Raw genomic sequence first — 21220 nt, forward strand, 5'->3', positions numbered from 1 at the left:
AGGAGGTGAAAGAGATGTGATAATTAAGTGCAACATGAGATCCTAGACTTGACCCTATACTGGAAGAGGAAATGCATATTATTGGATCAATTGATAAAATTGGAATGCAGACAGTAGATTAAGAAGAAATAGATCAGTGTCAAGTTTATTGAAGTTTGATAGCTATACCATGGTTATGTAGTGAAATCCTTATACTGAAATATTTAGGGATAAAGGGCCATCATGGATGCAACTTACTCTTGAATAGTTCTGGAAAAAAATAACACCTAGATATAGTAAGAAAGCACATCGGGCAAAATGTTAATAATAGAGAGATTTGGGTAAAAATGATGCAGGTTTCTTTGTACTATTATTATTTTTCTGTAAGTTGGAAATTATTTCTAATTAAGATAAAGCACAAAATAACAAACAATACAATTAAAGATGAGCAACGGACTTGAATGGGTAATTCTCCAAAGAAGATATAAAAATGGACAATGTGCATATGAAAATATGCTCCATATCACTAGTCACTAAGGAAAAGCCAATCAAAACCACAGTGAGATATCACTTTATACCCACTATGATGGCTAGAATAAAAATTAACAAAAAACAGAAAATAACAAATGTTGGTAAGGATGTGGAGAAATTGGAGCCCTCATACATTGCTGGTAGGAATGTAAAATAGTTCCGCCACTGTGGAAAATGAGACTGAGGTCTCTCATAGGTCAAACACAGAATTATCATATGACCCAGCAATTCTACTCCTAGGTATATACCCAAAAGAATTGAAAACAGGGACTCAAACAAATACATGTACATGAATTTTCATAACAGCACTATCCACAACAGCCAAAAGGTAGAAACAACTTATATACCCATCAACTGATAAATAAATAAACAAAATGTGGTGTATACATGTGATGGAATATCATCCAGCCATAAAAAGGAAGGAGGTCCTGATTCATGCTACAGCGTGGCTGACCCTTAAAAACATGCTGAGTTAAAGAAACTAGACACAAAAGGTCACATATTTTATGATTCCATTTATATGAAACATCCCAAATAGTTAAGTCCGTAGAAAAGAAAGCAGACGAGTGATTTGCAAGAGAGAGGAAGAGGAGATGCGATGCTCAGTGGTCTCCTTTGGGAGTGATAAAAATGTTTTGGAACTAGACAGAGGTGATGATTGCACAAGATTGTGACTCTACTAAATTGCATGCTTTAAAATGTTTACAATTGTATGTGAATTTCACCTCAATTTTTTAAAAACATTAAAGCAAACAACCAGTCTGGCGAAATAACAAGAATGTGAACTTTGCCATCTGACAGGCCTGGGTTCAAACTCTGGTTTTGCGTCTTGCTAGTTGTGTGCTTTGGGCAAGTCCCCAACCTCTCTGGGCCTCAGTGCCCTCATGTGTGACGGAGGGAAGAATATGTGCTTCAGGGGATAATTGTGAGGGGGAACTAAGTGAGTGCTGTGACATTCCCAGCATAGAGCCTGGAAACACTCAATGAGTGCTGACTGTTATTATTGTTGTGATGACGATGGTGGTGATTGGCCCTTGGCCTCTGCCATGCAGTTCAACTAGATACGCCCTGTGGACGGTCTCGGTGAAGCAAAGGGAAGTTCAAAATCAGGCCCTCCAACGTGAGCACATGCTGGCAGTCACGGCTAAGATCCTGTGTGCTGGAGCTGGACTCACCACTCCCACGTCATCTGATCGTAGGCAAATCAACCTCTCTGTGCCTCAGTTTCCTAATTTATAAAATGGGAGTGATAATAGTACATACCTCATAGGGCTGTTGTGGTTAAATAAGATGATGTTTGAAAAATGCCTAGATCCTTGCCTGGTATTGAGGAAGTGCTATGGGCTTGTTAGATAAAATGGGGTTTTCCGTGGCACATATACGTGCGACTTTGGTCTCAGCCCTGCCCTCAGAGCTGAGGAGTGCCAGGCAGAGTTACATACTGAAGTATGAATGTATTAATATGAACCCAAGCGCACACACATACACACACGCACACTCATATTCATGCAAACTACACAAGAGCGTTGCAACTTGTGAGCACCAAGGTAGAGCGCGCTTCCACCTGGGGGCTACTGCCCTAGACAGGGCTTGTCACAGTCACTCCTTTCCAGGGTCCAGCCCTCACCATGCCAGGCCGGAATGCCGCCCCGCCTCAGCTTTCAGATCCAGGCAGAGACAAGCGAGCAGCTCATGGGGTTAGAATCCTCAGGATTTGTCACATCCGGCAGGCTGGGAGTTGGCCAGGGGGCAGCATCAGAATACAACTAACTGGGCCAGCCGGTGGCTCAGGCATTTGGAGCTCCGTGCTCCTAATGCCAAAGGCTGCCGGTCCAATTCCCACATGGGCCAGTGGGCTCTCAACCACAAGGTTGCCGGTTCGACTCCCGCAAGGGATGGTGGGCAACGCCTCCTGCAACTAGCAACGGCAACTGGACCTGGAGCTGAGCTGCGCCCTCCACAACAGAGATTGAAAGGACAACAAATTGACTTGGAAAAAAGTCCTGGAAGTACACACTGTTCCCCCAATAAAGTCCTGTTCCCCTTCCTCATTAAAATCTTAAAAGAAGAAGAAGAAGAAAAAGAAGAAGGAGGAGGAGGAGGAGGAGGAGGAGGAGGAGGAGGAGGAGGAGGAGGAGGAGGAGGAGAAGAAGAAGAAGAAGAAGAAGAAGAAGAAGAAGAAGAAGAAGAAGAAGAAGAAGAAGAAGAAGAAGAAGAAGAAGAAGAAGAAGAAGAAGAAGAAGAAGACTACAACCAACTGCCCTGGACTCCTTGGCTTACAAGCGTGGACTCCCACTAAGGACCTAGGATTTGACCCCCAGAGAGGTTCTAGATGAAGAGGCTTTGCCCAGAGGCATCTTGGGAGTAAAGCTGAACAACATCAAGTCCCAGGAGCAGGCCAGCAGGGGGCGACACGGAGTCATGGATGATCAGGTAGGAAAGCCTAGGTTCCAGTACGGTGAGGACACTTTCCCTCTCTGGACCTCAGCTTCCCTCTTTGAACATTGATGGTCATGGTGCTGGAGGAATTGGATGGTCCTAGAAGGTGCACTCTGTTTCGCAGTGTGTGTATGTCTGTCTCTCAGCTCAGCTGCAGGCTCCTGTGAGGGACCCAGGAAGTAGATGCTATTCATTTCTTCAGGCGTTAACTAGGCAGATGCTGCTGCCTTCTGACCTTCCACATGGGAGCCAGGACCCAAGAGTCCTGCTTTTCAAAGAACAGAAAAATTTCCATATGGACATTGACAGGATACAGTTTGTGAGGAAGAAAAGCATGGACTGGTGAAGACAACTTTGTGCATGATCTGGAGTCCCCAGTTACCGAGGACACAGGAAGGGGATGGGTCACCCCCATGCTGGCTGCAAATCCTTCACCATGGGTGGCAGCCCCTTCCCAGCCACAGCAAGAAACACGATGTCTGACACTGCAGAGTTTGTGTTTTTTGCAAGATGCGGTGTGATATGTTGGAAATCATTTTCCCTTACAGTAGATGTGCACTTCTGGACATATACCCAAAATAATTGAAACAAGAGGCTCAAGCAAATACTTGTACACCCATAATCATGGCAGCACCACCCACAATAGCCAAAAGGTGGAAACAACCCTAATGTCTATCACTGAATGAATGGATAAGCAAAACATGGTATATATGCACAATAGAATATTCTGTCTTAAAAAGGAAGGGGATTCTGACATGTACTACAACATGAATGAACCCTGAGGACATTAAGCTAAGTGAAATAAGCAAGACACAAAAGGGTTGTGTGATTCCACTTATGTGAGGTCCGTAGAGTAGGCAGATTCATAGAGACCAAAAGCAAAAAGGTGGCTGTAGGCAATGGGGAGTTGATGTTTAATGAGTATGTAGTTTCATTTGGGAAAGATAAGAAAGTTCTGGAGATGGAAAGTGGGGATGGTTGCACAAGGTGAACGTACTTTTGCCACTGAATTGTACCCTTAAAAATGGTTAAAATGGTAAATTTTGTTATGTATATTTTACTACAATTAAAAAGAGTAAATGTGGTGATCCTACTATCAAAAAAGGGGCAACTTTCTAGATTCCAGGTTGCAGGGATTGGGCAAATAAATAATGGTACCTCTACAATGGCCAGACCACCTCTTACGTAATGTTGGTCTATGTTGATCTGAAATGTGTTCAGGATATGACAGCGAAGTGCAAATAAGAGTGTACAAAAGCTATCTGTCCAGTGTGACCCCTTTAATGTAAAATTAACAAAAATAAATACAAGAAAATCTGATGGGTTTGCCCATCATAATTCACTTGGCTGTTTGCCCCCATAAACTCTAATACAGAAGTTCATTTGAGATTATTTTTAGTGGAGGCCCTTCCAGAGGGGTTCCCATTAGAATTTAAATGTGTGTGTGTGTATGTGTTAACAAAAGAAAATTTCAGCCTCATAGAATAAGAGGTGACAAGAAATCACACAGGAAGTCTTCTTTTATAGGATAGATCAGTAAGGATGCTTGTGGCTGCAAGCTACCGCAGACCCAACAGCAGCTAAACAAGGACATTAATTATTTCACACGAGAAGAAGTTGGGAAGTAGGATATTTCAGGGTTGGTTAACTTGGTGGCACCATGACATCACAGACTCCAGGGTTTTCCATCTTTCCTTTCTGAAATCTTTATAGTGTTGGTCTTTGATTACTTATCATTATGGCATAACAAATGCCCCCCAAAATTTATGGCTTTCAACAACAGTCATTTGTTACCTCTCGCGGTTTCAGTGGGTCAGGAATTTGTGAGCAGCTTATTGAATGTTTCTAGCTTAGAGTCTCTCATGGGGCTGCAGTGAGATGTCAGCTGGGGCTGCTGTTATCTCTGGGCTTGATTGAGGCTGGAAGTTCTATTTCTAAGGTGGCTCACTCCAATAGCTGGCAAATTGGTGCTGACGGTTTGTTCCTCTCCACAGGACGACTTGAGTGTCCTCACAGTGTGGCATGTGTCCTTAAGTGTCCTTAACTGTGGTGGCTGGCTTCCTCCAGAGGGAGCAATCCAATAGGGACCAAGGCGGAAGCTTCAATATCTTTCGTGCCCTGCCGTCGAAATCTGTATTCTGTTGTATTCTACTGGTCACACAGGCCAGCCCTGATTCACTGGGGGGGGGGGGGGGAGGGGGGAGGGGGGGGCTACATAAGGACATGAACACCAGGAGGTGAAGCTCACTGGAGGTCGTTTTACGGGCTGGCTACCACAGCCTTCACCTTAGCCTTGTCATCTTACACATGAGAAGGAAGGAGATTGCTCCTGAAATGTGTTCACGTGTATTTATCAGGGAGGAAAATCTTGCCTAGAAAGCCCCCAAGGGGGCATTCCCTCAGGACCCACTAGCCAGGTTGAGTCACATGCCCGTGCCCCAGCTGTGAGAGAAGCTGGGAAGATGGGCATCCTGGGAGTCTGCCTTTGATAGTGAGGAAGAAGGAGAGTGGAGGTCGGGTGAGTAAACAGCTCCCACAGATTGCTAACTACCTCAGTGCCTGAGACAGTCGCCTGCACTGCAGGAGTCAGTGAGCAACCACGTTCCCAGGAAAAGGGGGTGTAATTTGACCCTTTATATTTGGAGGGTTTAAACAAGCTCCTAATGTGGATTCCAAAGGAGGAAAGGAAAATTGAGGCTCTGAATGGACCCAGGAACCTGCAGAGGCCAGAAACTGTCCTAACTCAAGGCCTCTGAAGCTAGTGGGCACCCTAAGAAAGAGAACAGCTGAACACTGAGAAGGGCAAGCCTGAGATCTCAAGCCTGGGGGTCGGGGGCGCTAGCTGAGTGTAGCACGTTTTCAAAAAGACCCAACAATGTCATTCACCAGCGTGTCCTGGGGACCGGTTGGGACTAGGCTTCAATAGCGACACCATGTGGCCATAAGTAGTAATAGCAACCATAAACTATTCCAGGCAAGGTATAAGCCCTCACAGTTCCTGGATAAGTCAGGGTAGTCTCAAGATCCTGGATTCCTTGTAATTAAAACGCATGCAAGCAGGAGTGGGAAAATAAGAGTTGGGAACATACTGTATGCCATGCTTCGGAACCGACAATATATAGAGAGCATATATACACTGGGCAAAAGTGTGGAAAGATATATCCCAAAGGGTTCACAGTAGTACTTATCTCAGGCTCATAGAACTAGAGGTAATTTTTTCCCTTTCTGCTCTTTTTTTTTTCTTTACTTGCCAATAATAATAGCAAATACTAACATAGCACTTGCAGTGGGCTGGGCCCTGTGCAACCGCCTGTGAATTGAGTATAATAATTATACTTATTTTTCAGATAAGGAAACTGAGGCCCAAAAGGACTAAATAACCACCCCCTCTGGCTCTGAACTCTGCGCTTCTATACTCTTTGCAATACTACCCCGTGTCTTATTTGTAGATACTAACTTTTCTGTGTAATACCATATTTTGCCATGTGTAATGTACTCCCGTGTACACTGCACACCCACATTTTTGGCCCAAACTTTCAGGAAAAAAAAAATCTTCCATGTTATTTTTCAATTCAAATTTTTATTTGTTTACATGTAGGTACTTGTTTTTTTGTATTATAAAGGAATATTAGTATTTATTTTTTTAAATATTATCATTCAAGAAACTTTTATGTAACAAATAATTACGAAACACAAGAACAGACACAAGGTACAAGAAATTTTACGTACCGGTAACAAATTGACGACATTTATGCATCATAGAAGGCCAAGAACTCTACATTGTTGCACGTTCATAGTAAGTTCAACAAAACCCATGATGGTATTCCAGGATATTATTTTGCATACGGATATCGTTATTGATTTCTAGAGTTACACTTTTAACACATAAGGATAAATAAAAGAATTAAAAACATTTATATAGATAGGGAATTAGTACTACCCACGTATAATGTGCATCTTTATTTTTCCCTCACAAATTTGGGCATAAAAGTGCACATTATACATGGCAAAATACGGTAATATAAAAAAGAAAAAGTAGTGGTATATATAGTTGTTATAATCACAGGAAAAAACATAATGCTATGTTTTTACAATATAAACATGACTGTATGCTCTCCCTGTGGCTGCAGGGGTCCTAGCTACTGGTGCCACATGGGTATAGTTCCGCCAGAAAGGTCAGGACGATGTGCCCACTCCCCTTCTTCACCTGGGCTCTCCTGATTTGGTTGGTAGCAGTTTTGAAAGGTCCTCCTCTCCCTTGGCATTAATGAATACAGAGACTGGAAATTAGTAGGGACCTAGCCCTGCTGAGTGATGGGCCTGGACTGGGGCCAGGGTGTGGATAAGAGAGGCTGACAAACTGAAAAGAAGATGGGGAAAGAGAAGCAAAGGAAGAAAGTGAGAGGGAAAGAGGAAGTGGGCAGAGTTGGATGAAAACGAAGGAAGAGAATGTTCTAACATTCTACTCTCTGTCTTCCCTAATCTGACCCAATTTCCTGCCCCTCATCGCTCTGAGACCCACAGTCTCCCAGCACTGAATCTCCCCACACACACACACACACACTCTTACGTCCTTCTCTTTCACGATCCCTTTGCACTTTTTAGCCCCATATGAACCTGACCATTCCTTGACTACATGGTTTCCCCTGCAAACTTTCAGGAGGATGGTGCTTGCTTTGTTTCCCCACCTGCCCTCATTTCTCAGAACCTTGAGCCTGGCAGATGTTTTTCCTGGTCGCATTACTGTGTCCAAACCATTTTCCCTCCCTGTCTTTCAAAACCCCAGTTCCTGTGAAGCTCCTGGCATCCCATCCGGCCACGCGCTCTCCTTGTCCACGTCCTCCATGGGCCTCCTGCTCATCCCCGCACTCACTCAAGACTTGGACGCCTGCCTCAGCCCCTTTCTGTCCTCCTTGCTCCTGTCATCATTCAGGTGACCACCATCCACGTGGATGATCTCTCCATCACCGGGGCCGCCTGGTTCCTTCACTTAGAAAAGTCATTGTCTCCATCTCAGCCATCACTTCCGTAGTCATTACCGATATCAGCACCACCTTTGAAATCGTGACTTAAAAGCATCCCCCTCTCTGACCACAATTCCCCCTCACTCTGTGTCGTTGTCTGGAACTCCCTCCTAACCTTTCTCTTCAATCCATGGGATCTGCAGTCCCCTGAGCCCCCAAGGGTTCAATGTCCATCACTTGCCCATTCCTTCACTTCCCTCCTCAGCAGCTTCCATTTCATGGGCCTTCACCATCATAACCCTTAACTCCTTCATCCCCTCTCCATCCCTCAACTGACCTGACAAAGCCCCAGCCCTGGCCTAGTCCTGCATTTCATACTTGCACCCAAACAGCTAGATGTTACGGGGGGGAATAAACAACAATAAGAACAAGAGGACACATAGCGTGCCAAGGAACTTGTTTTAAAATCATCCCCACAGGCCTTCAATGGCCAGTGTCTGGAAAGCCTCCTCTCCCCCTGGAACGTTCCCTTTCCCACCCTCCAAAATGACTGTATCACATCACCTCTTCAAGTCCCCATACTGTGTGCCCCCTTCACTCTCAAATAATGCCCTCACTTGGTATATATTGGGGGCTGGGGGGGGGGGTGGGAAGCAGCAGCAAATAGAAAAGGGATCCCTCATCTTCCCACCACCTACTCTATTACCCTTCTTCCTGGAGCTTCCACTGAAGAGGCCTGGCTCCCAATCAGTGGCTGCCCCTCCTTCCGTCTGGGTCTCACCATCTCTCCCCTTCTCAGAGACTTTGTTTCCTATAATGATCTGCTTTATCAATCTCCCCTCCACTAGCTCATTCCTGAAGCACAGGCTCAGCATCGATCTTTTATTTTTAAAGTCTCCTAACTCACATCCCCCTCAAATTACCAGGGTTTTCTCTGCTCCCCTTCACGGTGTCCCCTCAAAATCACTGTCTCCTTTCCTCATGTTGAATGCTCGCCCCACTGCCCTGGGGTTTGTCCTCCCCTTTCAGCTGAGACTGCTCAGGGTCTGTGCAGATCAAAATCACCAAACGGCCTCGTTGGAGCCAGACCAAGTGGTCGCTTCTGTCTTAATGCTCTTGGCCTCTCAGCAGAGGGAGACCCCACCGACCCCACCCTCTGGAAACACTCTTCTCCAAGCCTCTGTAACCTGCGTGCTCTTCCAGTTTTCTTCCTGCCTCGTCCGCTCCCCATCCAATGGCTGGGTTTTCATCCTCTGCTGCCTACTGTATAAGCAGACCCTCGAGCTCGGCCCTCAGCCCCCTCTCCACCCTCTCAGCGAGCACCGTGGGGCTGAAGGTCATCTCTATGACTCCCAAATCTGAAGATGGGAATCCTCAGCCTTGCCTCTCCCTGGAGCCTCAGATGTACATTTCCAAGCATCTCCTTGACATCCCCACCTGCATGTACAACACGCATTATAAACTCAGGAGTGGCCAAAACATGGCCAAGACAGGAGTCTGGGTTCCTCCTCCCAAATTCCTCCTCTCTGAGCCTTCTCACACCCCTGAAGGCACAATCGTCCACCCAGACACTCAAGTAAACACTGAATGAGTCTTTTCCCTCCTTCCCCTCCCACATCGTCCTACTCTGCCTCTGCAACATACGGCCATCCTTTTCTCCCCATCTCCATCACTGCCAGCCTCGTCCAGGCCACCACCATCCTCTCCGGGACCACTGCGGTGGGATGCTGACTGGCCCCTCTGTTTCCACCACTGCCCCCATCCGTCCATGAGCCACACAGCAGCAGAGTGATCTTTGTAAAATGGACATCAGACTAAGTCACGCCCCAGTTTAAAACACTCCAGGGGTCAGGGGAGACGTTCCAAAGGTTTTGTACCGCGTGTAGAGTAAAAGCAAAGCCCCTCAGGCCCAGGTCTGACCTGCTCTCTCCGCTCCACACCGCCTGTCACCCTCCCCCTCGCTCACCCTGGCAGAGCCATGCTGCTTTCTCTGGTCCTCAAACATGAAAGCTCATCCCCATTTCAGGGACTTAAACAATCTTCTGCCTGGAATGCTGCTCTTGAGATCCTTGCACACCAACTTCTTATTCAGATAGCAGCTTAAACGTCACACCCTCCAAGAAGCCCTCGCTGACCACTCCGTTTAAAGAAGTCACCCAATCACTCTGTCCCAGCTCCATACTTGAATGCTCTGCATAGCTCTTATCAACGGTCTGATCGTTTTCTTGTTTGTTTCTGTTTCTTCTCCCCCGCTGTCTGTCTTAGTAGCTGCCGTATCACCAGTGCCATGGTCCCTAGCACTCAGGCCGTGTTCGTTCACATTTTAGTGAAGAAAAGAATGAATTGCTCTGTGACTCTGGGCAGGTCAGCGCTATTCTCACTCAACCTTCTCTAGAAAATGAAGTTACCAGACTAGATAAGCTTTGTTTCTAAGGATCCATCTGCCTTTAAGGTGAGTCAGAGCTATGATGGCCAGTGACCACCAGGTGTCGCTAAAGACTAAGAAGAGAGCCTTTTCCGCTATGCTGCTGTTTCAAGGCAGGGCCCAAATGTCTGAGTGGTCAGCTCACCACTGAGAGGGTCTCCAAGGACACTTGGAGTCAGTACATGACTTCTAAAGGCGACCCTGAAGTACGGGGGGTCTCCAGTGACTCAGCCAGCCAGGCAGAAGACCTGGGGCTGGACCCTAGGTTGTCTCTGGGCCTTAGTCTTCCTATCCGTCCATTGGGTGTAGACTCATTCATTGTCCAGATTCTTCTAATTCACACACTTCCTTTGTGGCACAAACATGGTGGGAGAAAATCAGATTAGAAAGAAGAAGAGGGGCCCTTTTTCTTTCCCCTTCTGTTTTCAGGGGTCCTCCCTCTGGGGCTCCTGGTGTCCACACATTCAAACAGAAGTCACCTCTGACGGGGTGTAGCATTATTATTATGCCTGTGATGAGATAGAAACAATCACATTCCAAAGAATTCCTCTTGTGAGGGTTGGGGAGCTCGTGGAGGAGGAGGGGAAATGTATTTTTCTAAACAAACAAATGTTAAAACCATTATTAGCTCAGGATTCAACAAAAATAGGTCACCGCTAGGCTTGCCAACAAGCCAGGTTTTGCAGACCCTTGTTGTAGAGGAAACCCTGACAAACCACGTGGGTCCCAGACATCTATTGAACAGAAGAGCCACAGGGAAAAGCACTGATCTGTCCAATGTCTTCACTTTCTTCCTTCAGATAAAATACACACAAAATATGCTCCAGAAACTGCTCTGCGCGAGTCCAAAGGAGAGATTAGTTAGGTTCTGAGAGAGAAAGAAGAAAGAAGGAGCTAGAAACAAGGGGAAATGCCTACTGCTTCAGGGTGAAAAGTCCCAAAAGCCCAAATCCTCAGTAAGAATGAATTTTATTGCACACATCAAAGTGGTCAAAATAGTGAGAGCGGGTGGGTTATACCTCTCGCCAGAACCTTCAACCTCATCCTGATTCCACCCAGCCCCAGAAGAGAAGTGGGGCACCTTTCAGGGGCACATTCGGACCCAGGGCTAATGAAAGACTTGGGAGCAAAGCCTCCTGGTCCTTGTCAAATGCCCAAGGGCAAGCAGGGGAAGAACTTACTTCCCACATCAGAGCTACAGCCTAGGCTGAGCCTCTTCTGGGGAGCAGACCCCAAAACAAAAGGCAGCATAAAATAAAGATGAATTTACATACATACAGATATATAAGGTCTGACAGTTAAGTTTGTGAGCCTGTTGCAACAATGTTGCTAACCTTTTTTGATATCAGAGGAAGTATTCATTATGAATTTGTACCAACTGGACAAACAGTTAAGCAAGTTTACTATTTGGAAGTGCTGAAAAGACTGCGTGACAAAGTTAAACGAGCTTAACTTTTCACCAACAATTTATGGCTCTTGCATCACGACAATGCACCAGCTCACACGGCACTGTCTGTGAGGGAGTTTTCAGCCAAATAACTGTATGGAACACTCTCCCTACTCACCTGATCTGGCCCCCAGTGACTTCTTTCTTTACCTGAAGATAAAGGAAATATTGAAAGGAAGACAGTTTGATCAAGGGTAATGCGACGACAGCTCTGATGGCCATTCCAGAAAAAGAGTTCTAAAATTGCTTTGAAGGGTGGACTAGGTGCTGGCATCAGTGCATAGCTTTCCAAGGGGAGTACTTCGAAGGTGCCCATAGTGATATTCAGCAATGAGGTAGGTAGCACTTTTTCTAGGATGAGTTAGCGAACTTAATTGGCAGACCTTGTATATACATACATATGCAAAATATATGTATCAGCTTTATTGAAGTATAATTTGCATATCATACAATTCACCCATTAAATTGTACAGTTCAGTGGTTTTCAGTATATTCAGAGTTGTACAACCATTACCCCAACTTTAAAACATTTCATCATCACAAAAAGAATCCCTACCATATACCCATTAGCAGTCACTTCCCATTTTTCCCCACATTCTCCCTTATCCCCCACCTCCCACCCCACCTCTGGCAACCACCAATCTACTGTCTGTCTCTATCGATTTGCCTGTTCTGGACATTTCATATAAATGGAAGTATATAATACGTGGCCTTTCGTGTCTAACTTCTTTCATTTAGCATTATGTTTTCAAGGTTCGTCCATGTTGTGGCATGTATCAGTATTTCATTCCTTTTTATGCTGAATAATATTTCATTGCACAAATACACTACGATTTGTTTATCCACTTGATGGATATTTGCGTCATTTCCTTTTGGCTGGGATGAATAATGATACTATAAACATTCCTATACAAGTTTTGGCATGAACCTATGTTTTCAATTCATTAGGTATATTCCTAGAAGTAAAACTGCTGGGTCAAATAATAATAACTCCATGTTTAATCACTTGAGGAATTGCCAGACGGTTTTCCAAAGTGGCTGTACCATTTTGCTTTCCCACTGGCAATACGTGAGGGTTCCAATTTCTCCACATCCTTGCAAACATTTGTTATCTGTCTTTGATTCTGGCCATCCTAAGTGGATATGAAGTAGTATCTTATTGTTGTTTTGATTGGCATTTTCTTCATGATAAATGATTTAAACATCTTTTCATGGGGTAATTGGCCATTTGTAGGTCTTCTTCAGAGAACTGTCTATTCAAATCCTTTGCCCATTTTTAAATTGGGTTGTCTTTTTATTGTTGAGTAGTAAGAGGTCTTTGTATATCCTAGATGCAGATTCCTTATCAGCTACATGATTTGCAAAAATTGTCTCCCATTCTCCCATGGGTCATCTTTTCTCTTTCTTGGTATTTTCTTTAGATATTTTCAGGATATATTGTTAGTTTTTGAGAACTGAAAATTGTTCCATCTTATCAGGTTGTTCCTATAATCATTAAGTAAACACTCTTATTTTCCCTCATAAATATTCTTAATCTTAAGCAATATTTTGTTTGATCTCTGTATAGATACACCAGCTTTCTCTTGGTTGATATTTTCTATCCATTTACTTTCAACTTTCCATATCCTTGTTTTAGGTGTTTCTTTTGTAAACAGCGTGAATCTGGGCTCTTTTTCAAATCCAATCTGACAGCCAATCTGGCCAAGTTGGTGCATTTACAATTATCATGGCTCAGGCTAATCAGAGGTGCCTGCAATCTGCCAGGGGCCAGACAGGAGGAGGGAAAAGAAACTGGCATTTATCAATCATTAGTTTCATGCCAGTCCCACAGGTAGCTTCGCTCAATGCTCACACTGTGTTGACATAAATATCATTACTCTGATTTTTTTTCTAATAAATTATTTTTTTTTTAATTGGGCAACAGTGTGTTTTTCCAGGACCCATCAGTCATTGTCCTTCAATCTAGTTGTGGAGGGAGCAGCTCAGCTCCAAGTCCAGTTGCCATTTTCAATCTTTAGTTGCAGGGGGCGCAGCCCACCATCCCGTGCGGGAACTGAACCAGCAACCTTGTTGTTGAGAGCTCTCGCTCTAACCAACTGAGCCATTGCCCCCCCCCCCACTCCCCCCATTACTCTGATTGTATAGAGAATGGGACCAAGGCTCTGCACAGTTAAGTCACCTGAAGTAACACGGCTAGTAAGTGGCAGAGACGGGGCACTGGCTGACTCTAGACAGTATCCCCACTGGCTAAAGGGGTGTCCCCAAACCCTTCCAGAGTGGCAGAAATCCAGCTGGGTCTTCCTATCTTGTGATAGGAAGAGACGGAAAAGGGTTACCAGGCAAAGGGAACAGTCACAATTGGGTCCAAGGTGCCTCAAGGTCAAAAGGGTGGGGCCCCTGTTCCACTTAACACAGCCCACCCCCAGGTATGGAAATGCCTGTACCCCACTCATTCCCACTTCCTACCCTATCGCCCCCTGCATTTCTCCTGCCCGTGACATGCCCAGTAGGGTCAGGCTGAGAGCTCCCACAGGAATCTGGGAAACATGGTGATTCTGTTCTAGTGGTGTGCAAGGAAATGTTCAACAAGCCACTGAGGGGGGAGGGGGACTTGTAACATTTGCCAATTGCTGTGGTATAAATATTCCCACCATGGCTAAATTATCAACATCACTCAACACACACAGTTAGGAAGATATGCACTCAGTCAGCTCTCGCAAGCCCAGAAGAAGCAACTGCAGCCCACCACCCTATCTACTCCCTTCTAGAGAAGGCTACCAAGTAGGGGGTGGGAACTACCACTAGGGGCTGTGCATTCCCTACGGGGTACAGACACTTTGTGCTCCTCCTCCAGTTGGGCTTGGCAGTGTGTGTCCCTCAGGTAGGGGGTCCAAAGAGACAGCCTATCAGAGTTGGAGAAACTGAGGCTGAAAGAGAGAGCTTGCCCAGGGATGCACCCGGGAGAGTTCATGTGCAAATGTAGTGCACGCATAATCCCATGTGTGCCTGTACACGCCTACACACACTCAAGTGTGCCTGTATGTGCATGAATACACCTGTTTGTTTGGGGCTGTTCTTGAGGTGAACCAGAAAATGAACCTGTAAGTGGTGGTTTTTTAAATGAAATGCTTTAAAAAAATGTACCCATGGGCGAATTATAGCCACGGTTGTGTCCTAATCTATTAATTACAAACAGCTTCTCTCCACTCAGCTCTTCTGAACCTCTTCCCTGCGTCTGTTCCCACAGGCATGGGAACTTCATCCAGCCTGGGTCCCACATACGGCCCAAGACAAATCTAGTAACTAGCTCCTGCAGGGGGGTGGGGGGGAAGGGAGCTGGGCCCTGTGAAGGTCCATGGGACACAGCCAAATCCTCAGGGAAGTGGGAATTGTGGTCAAGAAAGGCAGTGAGTAGTGGGAGGAAGCCTGGGGGCTGGGGGCAGGCTGTCGGCAGGAGGCAGGCAAGGTGCGCGCAGAGCACAAGTGGCAGAGCCAGTGGTTCAGAAAGGGGATGCCCAAGACCAACGGAGGAGCCCTTCACCCCTCCACCTGCATGTGCACTTGGCCCCACTGCACAGAGGCTTGTGGGAGGCAGTGAATGGAGACGTGTCTAAATCAACCCAGGGACCAGTGCCCACCAGCTACCAGTTGACTCCATCACTCAAAACAAATGGCATCTTCTTGGCCCTAAATACCTTTGCTGGGGGGCAGAGCCCCAGGAAGAGGCTTGATTCTAGCTGGCCAGAGAAAGAGTTTCTGGAAAGAGTTTCCAGAAAAGGAAGTGGAGCCACCGTGCCTTCTGGGGTCCCCAAATGCAGCCCAACCTCTCCATCTACCTGTCCCCAAGACTCCCTGTCCTCTCCTCCCTTATCTTCTCTCTCCTTTCCCTGCCCAGCGTACTACATCCATCACTGGGCTGTTCTCCCAGAGGACTGTTTGCAACGCGGTACACACGTGTACCCGGGTGTACATATATGCACCTGTAGTGTACGCATAACCCTGTGTGTGCCTGTCCACGTCTGTGCAGACTCGTGTGGGCCTGAATGCACATGAACACACCCTTGTATGCGACAGACATACGCATATATCCTACGTGTGCCTAGACCTTGAACCTTCTTTTCTTGGGGTTATTTTGCCAGTAGTCCATATATGCCTACAATGGATATTAAAATAACAGTCACTTACAACTGAAAAGTCCCTTAGAAGTCATTCAGTTCAACCCTACCAGTGCTTCTCAGGGTATCACTATTGGTATTTGGGCAGGGATAATTCCTCCTTGATGGGACCAACTCCTAACACACTGCATAGTCCCAAAACTCCTGCAGGCACACAACGTTAGTAGCACCCCCTGTCATTGTGACAATCAGAAATGCCCTGCCAAGTTTCCAATTTCTCATGCAGGTGGGACGATAGAGCCCTAGGTACAGACACTGCAGGCTTCCTCAGGAGCTGAATTTTCTCCACAGAATCTCTGGAAAGGGTCAGGCCCCAGTTCTTAAATTCCCAGGGATTGTTATCTTGCCACCTCCTGCAACCACTTACCCATCCACAGTGCTACCTGAGAGAAAGCTCCATCTCACTAGTCTGGTTCTTCCCTCGGAGGAGGCCACCCAAAGGCTGACCCCACTGGCTGGGTCTCCCAATGCTCCTAGGAGGCTGGGCCGGGAGGCAGGAAGTGCTGTGTGGTGGACCTCACCAGCCAAGTAGGTGTGGGTGTATCTGCGGGCTGGTAGGGCTCCTGACTTGAGGGGCTCACCCCAGAAGAGAAGAAGCCTTTCTGAGCAGCAAGAAAGCTGCAGAAAGAAAGTAGAGTGCCGAGCTCCGCCAGGTAGCAGCTGTCAAGCCTGAGGCTTTTGGATACAGGAAATGGCCACAGATCCGGATGGGGCTGCCTCCTCTCTCGCACTTCCTGTCTACTGCTTCTCCAGGAGGGCCAGTGTGCGTGGGTGGGGAGGAGGGGCAGCTGCGAACTGAAACGAAAGGAAAACCGCTCCCCACTCAGACTACGGAGGACCCTGCATCCGCTATTGTGCTGTGTATAGTGAGGTAGTGAGGGTGTGGGTGGCTGGGGGTGCCCGGGAGGGTTGGTGATGGGTGCTGCCCGTGTCTTCTGATGGACCTATGAGGTGGTGAGGGTGTGGGTGGCTGGGGGTGCCCGGGAGGGTTGGTGATGGGTGCTGCCCGTGTCTTCTGATGGACCTATGCATCCGGTTGCCTTGGGAATGTGCTGAGGAAGACAGATGCCAGGTTGCAGAGTGGGCTATGTGTAGCTTTGTAGAAACTGTCCAAATGCGTCCCACCGTGGTTGTCCCAATGTCCACTCCTCACTGCACTGCACTGGTGGTAGTCCAGTCACTCCATGTCCTCCAGGTGACTTTTACCGGTGAGACCCAGAGGGCTGGGACCTGCCTGGATTGAGACCTCACTGTGACAATAGACAACCCCCTCCCGCCATGCCACCAATCTGGGGCAGAACTCTTTTGCCTGATGTAATTCCTTCACCCTTTAGTAATTAGCATTTCTGATAAAAATACTTTAACAGTTTTAAGTAGATTTTACTGAAATGAAGATCTTTGAAGTTAGATCTATGTACACAACTAGCCTCCCATCTGGCAAACAGGCTGAGGCTCACCCAGATTTTTGAAATCCAGTTTTCCAATGATTATCTAATAATTTTTTTTTCATATTAAATGTTTCTACCCAGAGGGGATCTTTCAGTTGGATTTTTCCAAAGTATCTCCCTTTGCAACAGATTTGAAATAAAAGTTTAATCTGTGGTCACATCAGCATGTCTTCTCATGTCCTCTTTTTACATCAGCTTTAACGTCGCTGTACTTTTTCCATAGAGAAACCAAGAAAAAGAAACACCTACAGTTATCAAAACAGAAATTGTGTGGGGAGATTATCTGTATCCACATCAGTTTGTTTTTAACTTTTCAGAAAGATTCCTTAGGTTTCCTTTAACAGCCTCCTAGCACTCTTTAAGCCCTTGGGGGGGCATAAAGCGCACCCCCATCTCCACCCCGCCCCCAGCGGCACAGGCACATGAAAAGGAGAAGAAAAATTCAAGTATTTAGCAGCTTCCGCCAACAGCAGGTGAGAACTTGAGGTAAAGAATCCGAAAGGATGCAGTGAGTAAGGAGGAAAATAAGGTTTGATTTACATAAGTCTCGTTTTGACCAGATTTTCCCCCAATGTCTTTCCATCACCACCACCCCAGCCCCCACTCACTCCCAAGCCCCTCCCAACACCCCCCCCCCCCCGTCCCTAACCCACCTTTGGGCCAGGCTCCCAGTATCCTCCCATTCAAATCCGATCCACGATATGTCAGCACCGTCTGGAATATGACCCAGCAAGAAGTGTCAGGAACTGTACACCGCGCACACGTCAACGCCCAATGGGGTATTACAGGCGGAGCTGGAAGCCGCAACCCCGGACCCAAGCTCTGGGCCCGCTGCCGAGGTCGGCGTTCCCAGCCTGGGGGTCCAGGGTCCAGGTCTCCAACCTAGGAGCTTCTGGAAGTCTGCCCAGAGGGTTTGCCTCCTCTGCCACCCAAACCCTCCTGCCACAGCTACCGAGAGCACGAGAAATGTCCCAGGGCCTGCCAAGGGGTCCTACAGGCAGTCTCTCCCATCTGCTTTCTTTGTTATTCTAATTGCTGCCGGGGACACCCTTCGTCAACTGTAGAGAGCTATGCAAATGACGGGGGTTGGTAGTGTTATTACCAACAGGCTCTTGGTTTCAAAATCACTTTTGAGTATTCTAGCACCAGTTCCTGTCTGTTCCGCGCTAGAGGGCCCCGGGTCTCGTTGGTCTGTTTCCTCTCGTGTGATTTGCAGGTTGGAAACCCCATGCTGAGGCTTTCCCACTCTGAGTGTGGGTGGTTTGCAAGCTGCGTGGGGCGTGCAAAGAGTCTGAACTTTTGGAGTGCCGGGAGCAGTGGCTTGGGTTCTTCCTCTGCCTCAGGTTTGACCTTAGGCAAGTCACTTCACTAATCTGAGCCTCAGTTTTCTCACTCGTGAAAGGGGAATGAAGGCCCTCCTCAGACTCTTTTCATGTGACTGTATTCCCGGAAAAGGGAGGGAAAGCCCCTTGTGCTCCCTTAAGGGTGGCAGGTGTGCCTGAGCTCTAAGGCCCCAGACCCTGCCAGTGGTTCCCAGCAGTGGCTGTCTCACCCGCTGTGGGAGACTCGCAGACTTGCCAGACTTAGAAAATTAAAAATAAGGATACTCCTTTAAATTTGAATTTCAGATATGCAGCTTTTTTTTTTTTTTTTAGTATGTAAGTATGTCCCATGCAATATTTGGGATATACTTATACTAAAAAGTTATTCATTATCTGATATTGAAATTTATCTGACAACACTAACACAGAGACTAAGGTGGTTATAACAGGTTTTCTTGCTACCTGAGAGACGTCTTCATTTGGAACTGGGACTTCTGGGAGAGACCGAAGAAACATGGGTTAAAGTAGAAGGATCTTAAACACAGAGGACGGGAAAAGGCACTGACCTCCAGGCCTGTTTGACCACCTTCTGCTCTCAGGCCAGCAGCGAATACACTCTAGGAGCCTGCATGCCGGCTGGGCTCAGTGGGCCTCAGTGTGCCCTCTCTCCCCCTCCACTTTACTTGCTCATCCTCCAGCTCTGGCTGGTCTGGCCACCAGGCCAACAGCCCATTCCCACTCACCCTTCCCAGAGCCAGAGGGACAGGGGGCTTCACGGAAGGAGCTAGACCCAGGTGGTGAATCAGGGGTAAAGCTGGCTCTGTGTCAATTATCTTCCAGGGAACCAGATTGTGCCAGTGCAGAAAGCCAGGAGCAGGACACACCCCAGATGTGGTTTAACCCGCTGTGGCCAGACTGGCCGAATTTACCATCTCTCAGTTGGACACGTGACTACCCCATTCCTATGGCCACTGGGAGGACATTCATCCAACAAACATTTCCTCATTTGTTCATCCACTGGTAACCTCCAACTCACTCATCTTCCAATCTAATGGCCCCCATCCCCTGTCTGTCTTTCTTCTTCCTCCACCTCACCCAGTCAGTCCTGCATGACCATTTCTGATGCATCTCAGGGTCTGTGCCACCAGGCTTGGCTCAGACTCCTCAGCGCCCACCTGAACTGCTGCAGCCTCCTCCCCACTCCCCATCTGGCCCAGCTCTATTTCCAATAAAAACAGGTCTCATCTTGCCATTCCCCTGCCGCACATCCGTCTGTTTTGCATCAAAGGCCAAGTCCCAGCCCTCAGGGACAGAAAAGCAGGACAAACCAGGGTGCCTGAATAAAACATGCCTCTTCCAGTCACAGAGAAACTGTTACTCATCCCAGGTGAGGGGGCGGGGACACAGCTCTTGGGAGGGCTGAGGGCCGGGTCTGCCCAGCCACCCCTCATCTGCTGGGGTAGGGAGTGGGGTGCACAGTGGCTCTCCCTGGGGTAGGGGCCAGACCCCACTCCAGTTACAAACTGCCCTCTTGGTTTCTATCATAGATACTCAGCCTCATTTATAATATAAGAAAAGTAAATTAAGACTACGAGATACCATTTTTCACCTATCAGATTGGCAAAACAAAAAACCCAACAAAACCGAGCTCATGCAGTTAAAAGTGTCTGAAAACAGGCACCAGCACACATTGTTGGTGGGAAAATTAATTCGTACCATCCCTTTGGAGGGCAAATTGGTAATATCTATCTGTCAAAAAATTAAACCTACAAACTATTTGTCCCAGCAATTCCACTTTCAGAAATTTACCCTACAGGTAGACAGGTGCCCAGAGACACATATAATATGTACCAGAATATTCATTGAACCGTTGTTTTCATAGTTAAAGTTTGGAACCTAAATAGGCAGCTAGTTAAATAAATTATGCTCCAGCCATACAATTAAATATTATGTACTTTTAGAAAAAAATGAGGCAGATAAGTACTAAAATTAAGTGGTCTTAACTAAGATTTATTACGTGCAAAAGAAAAGTGCAGAATAGTGCATATAGCATATAAAGCTTGTGATTTAAGAAAATGTAGATTTTTGGTATGTCTAGACTATCTCTGGAAGGATAAATAAAAAACAATCAACAACAGTGTCCTAGGATGGGAGGAGCAAGGAGAGCAGAGAGAGAGAGTTTTACTTTTTTGTGCCTTTTGAATTTTGTGAAATGTTAACAAATTAAGCAAAATATTATGAAATACATGTTTCATATATATGCGTATATATATAATATGTGTATGTATAAAATAACTTTAAAAGTAGGTAACTTTTCTAGCATAGTATTCCATGAGAGAAGGTGGTGAGCATATTAAAAAGCTGCAGGGCCCTGGGCCAGGCCTTGCCCCTCCCCACGTCTCAATTTTTCATCCGTACAATGGGAGTTTGGGACCAGAAGACTATTCTTGCACTTTCTTAAATCGTACAGCTAACCAACCAAAGAAGTAC

The 21220-nt window shown here is 46.6% G+C and overlaps 1 long non-coding RNA gene across 1 annotated transcript; it reads right to left on the reverse strand.

Moving 5' to 3' along the window:
* Nucleotides 1-12418: 12418 nt before the first annotated feature.
* On the reverse strand, nt 12419-18474 carry LOC148756478 (uncharacterized). The gene is made up of 3 exons (XR_016022846.1): nt 18361-18474; nt 18062-18122; nt 12419-17194 (listed from the first exon to the last, which is right to left on the reverse strand). It is a non-coding gene; the product is annotated as an uncharacterized LOC148756478 (long non-coding RNA).
* Nucleotides 18475-21220: the final 2746 nt, after the last annotated feature.

The sequence above is a fragment of the Rhinolophus sinicus genome, chromosome 12 (genome assembly GCF_057876585.1).
Source record: "Rhinolophus sinicus isolate RSI-liver-muscle chromosome 12, RSI-T2T, whole genome shotgun sequence".
Classification (NCBI taxonomy): Eukaryota; Metazoa; Chordata; class Mammalia; order Chiroptera; family Rhinolophidae; genus Rhinolophus; species Rhinolophus sinicus.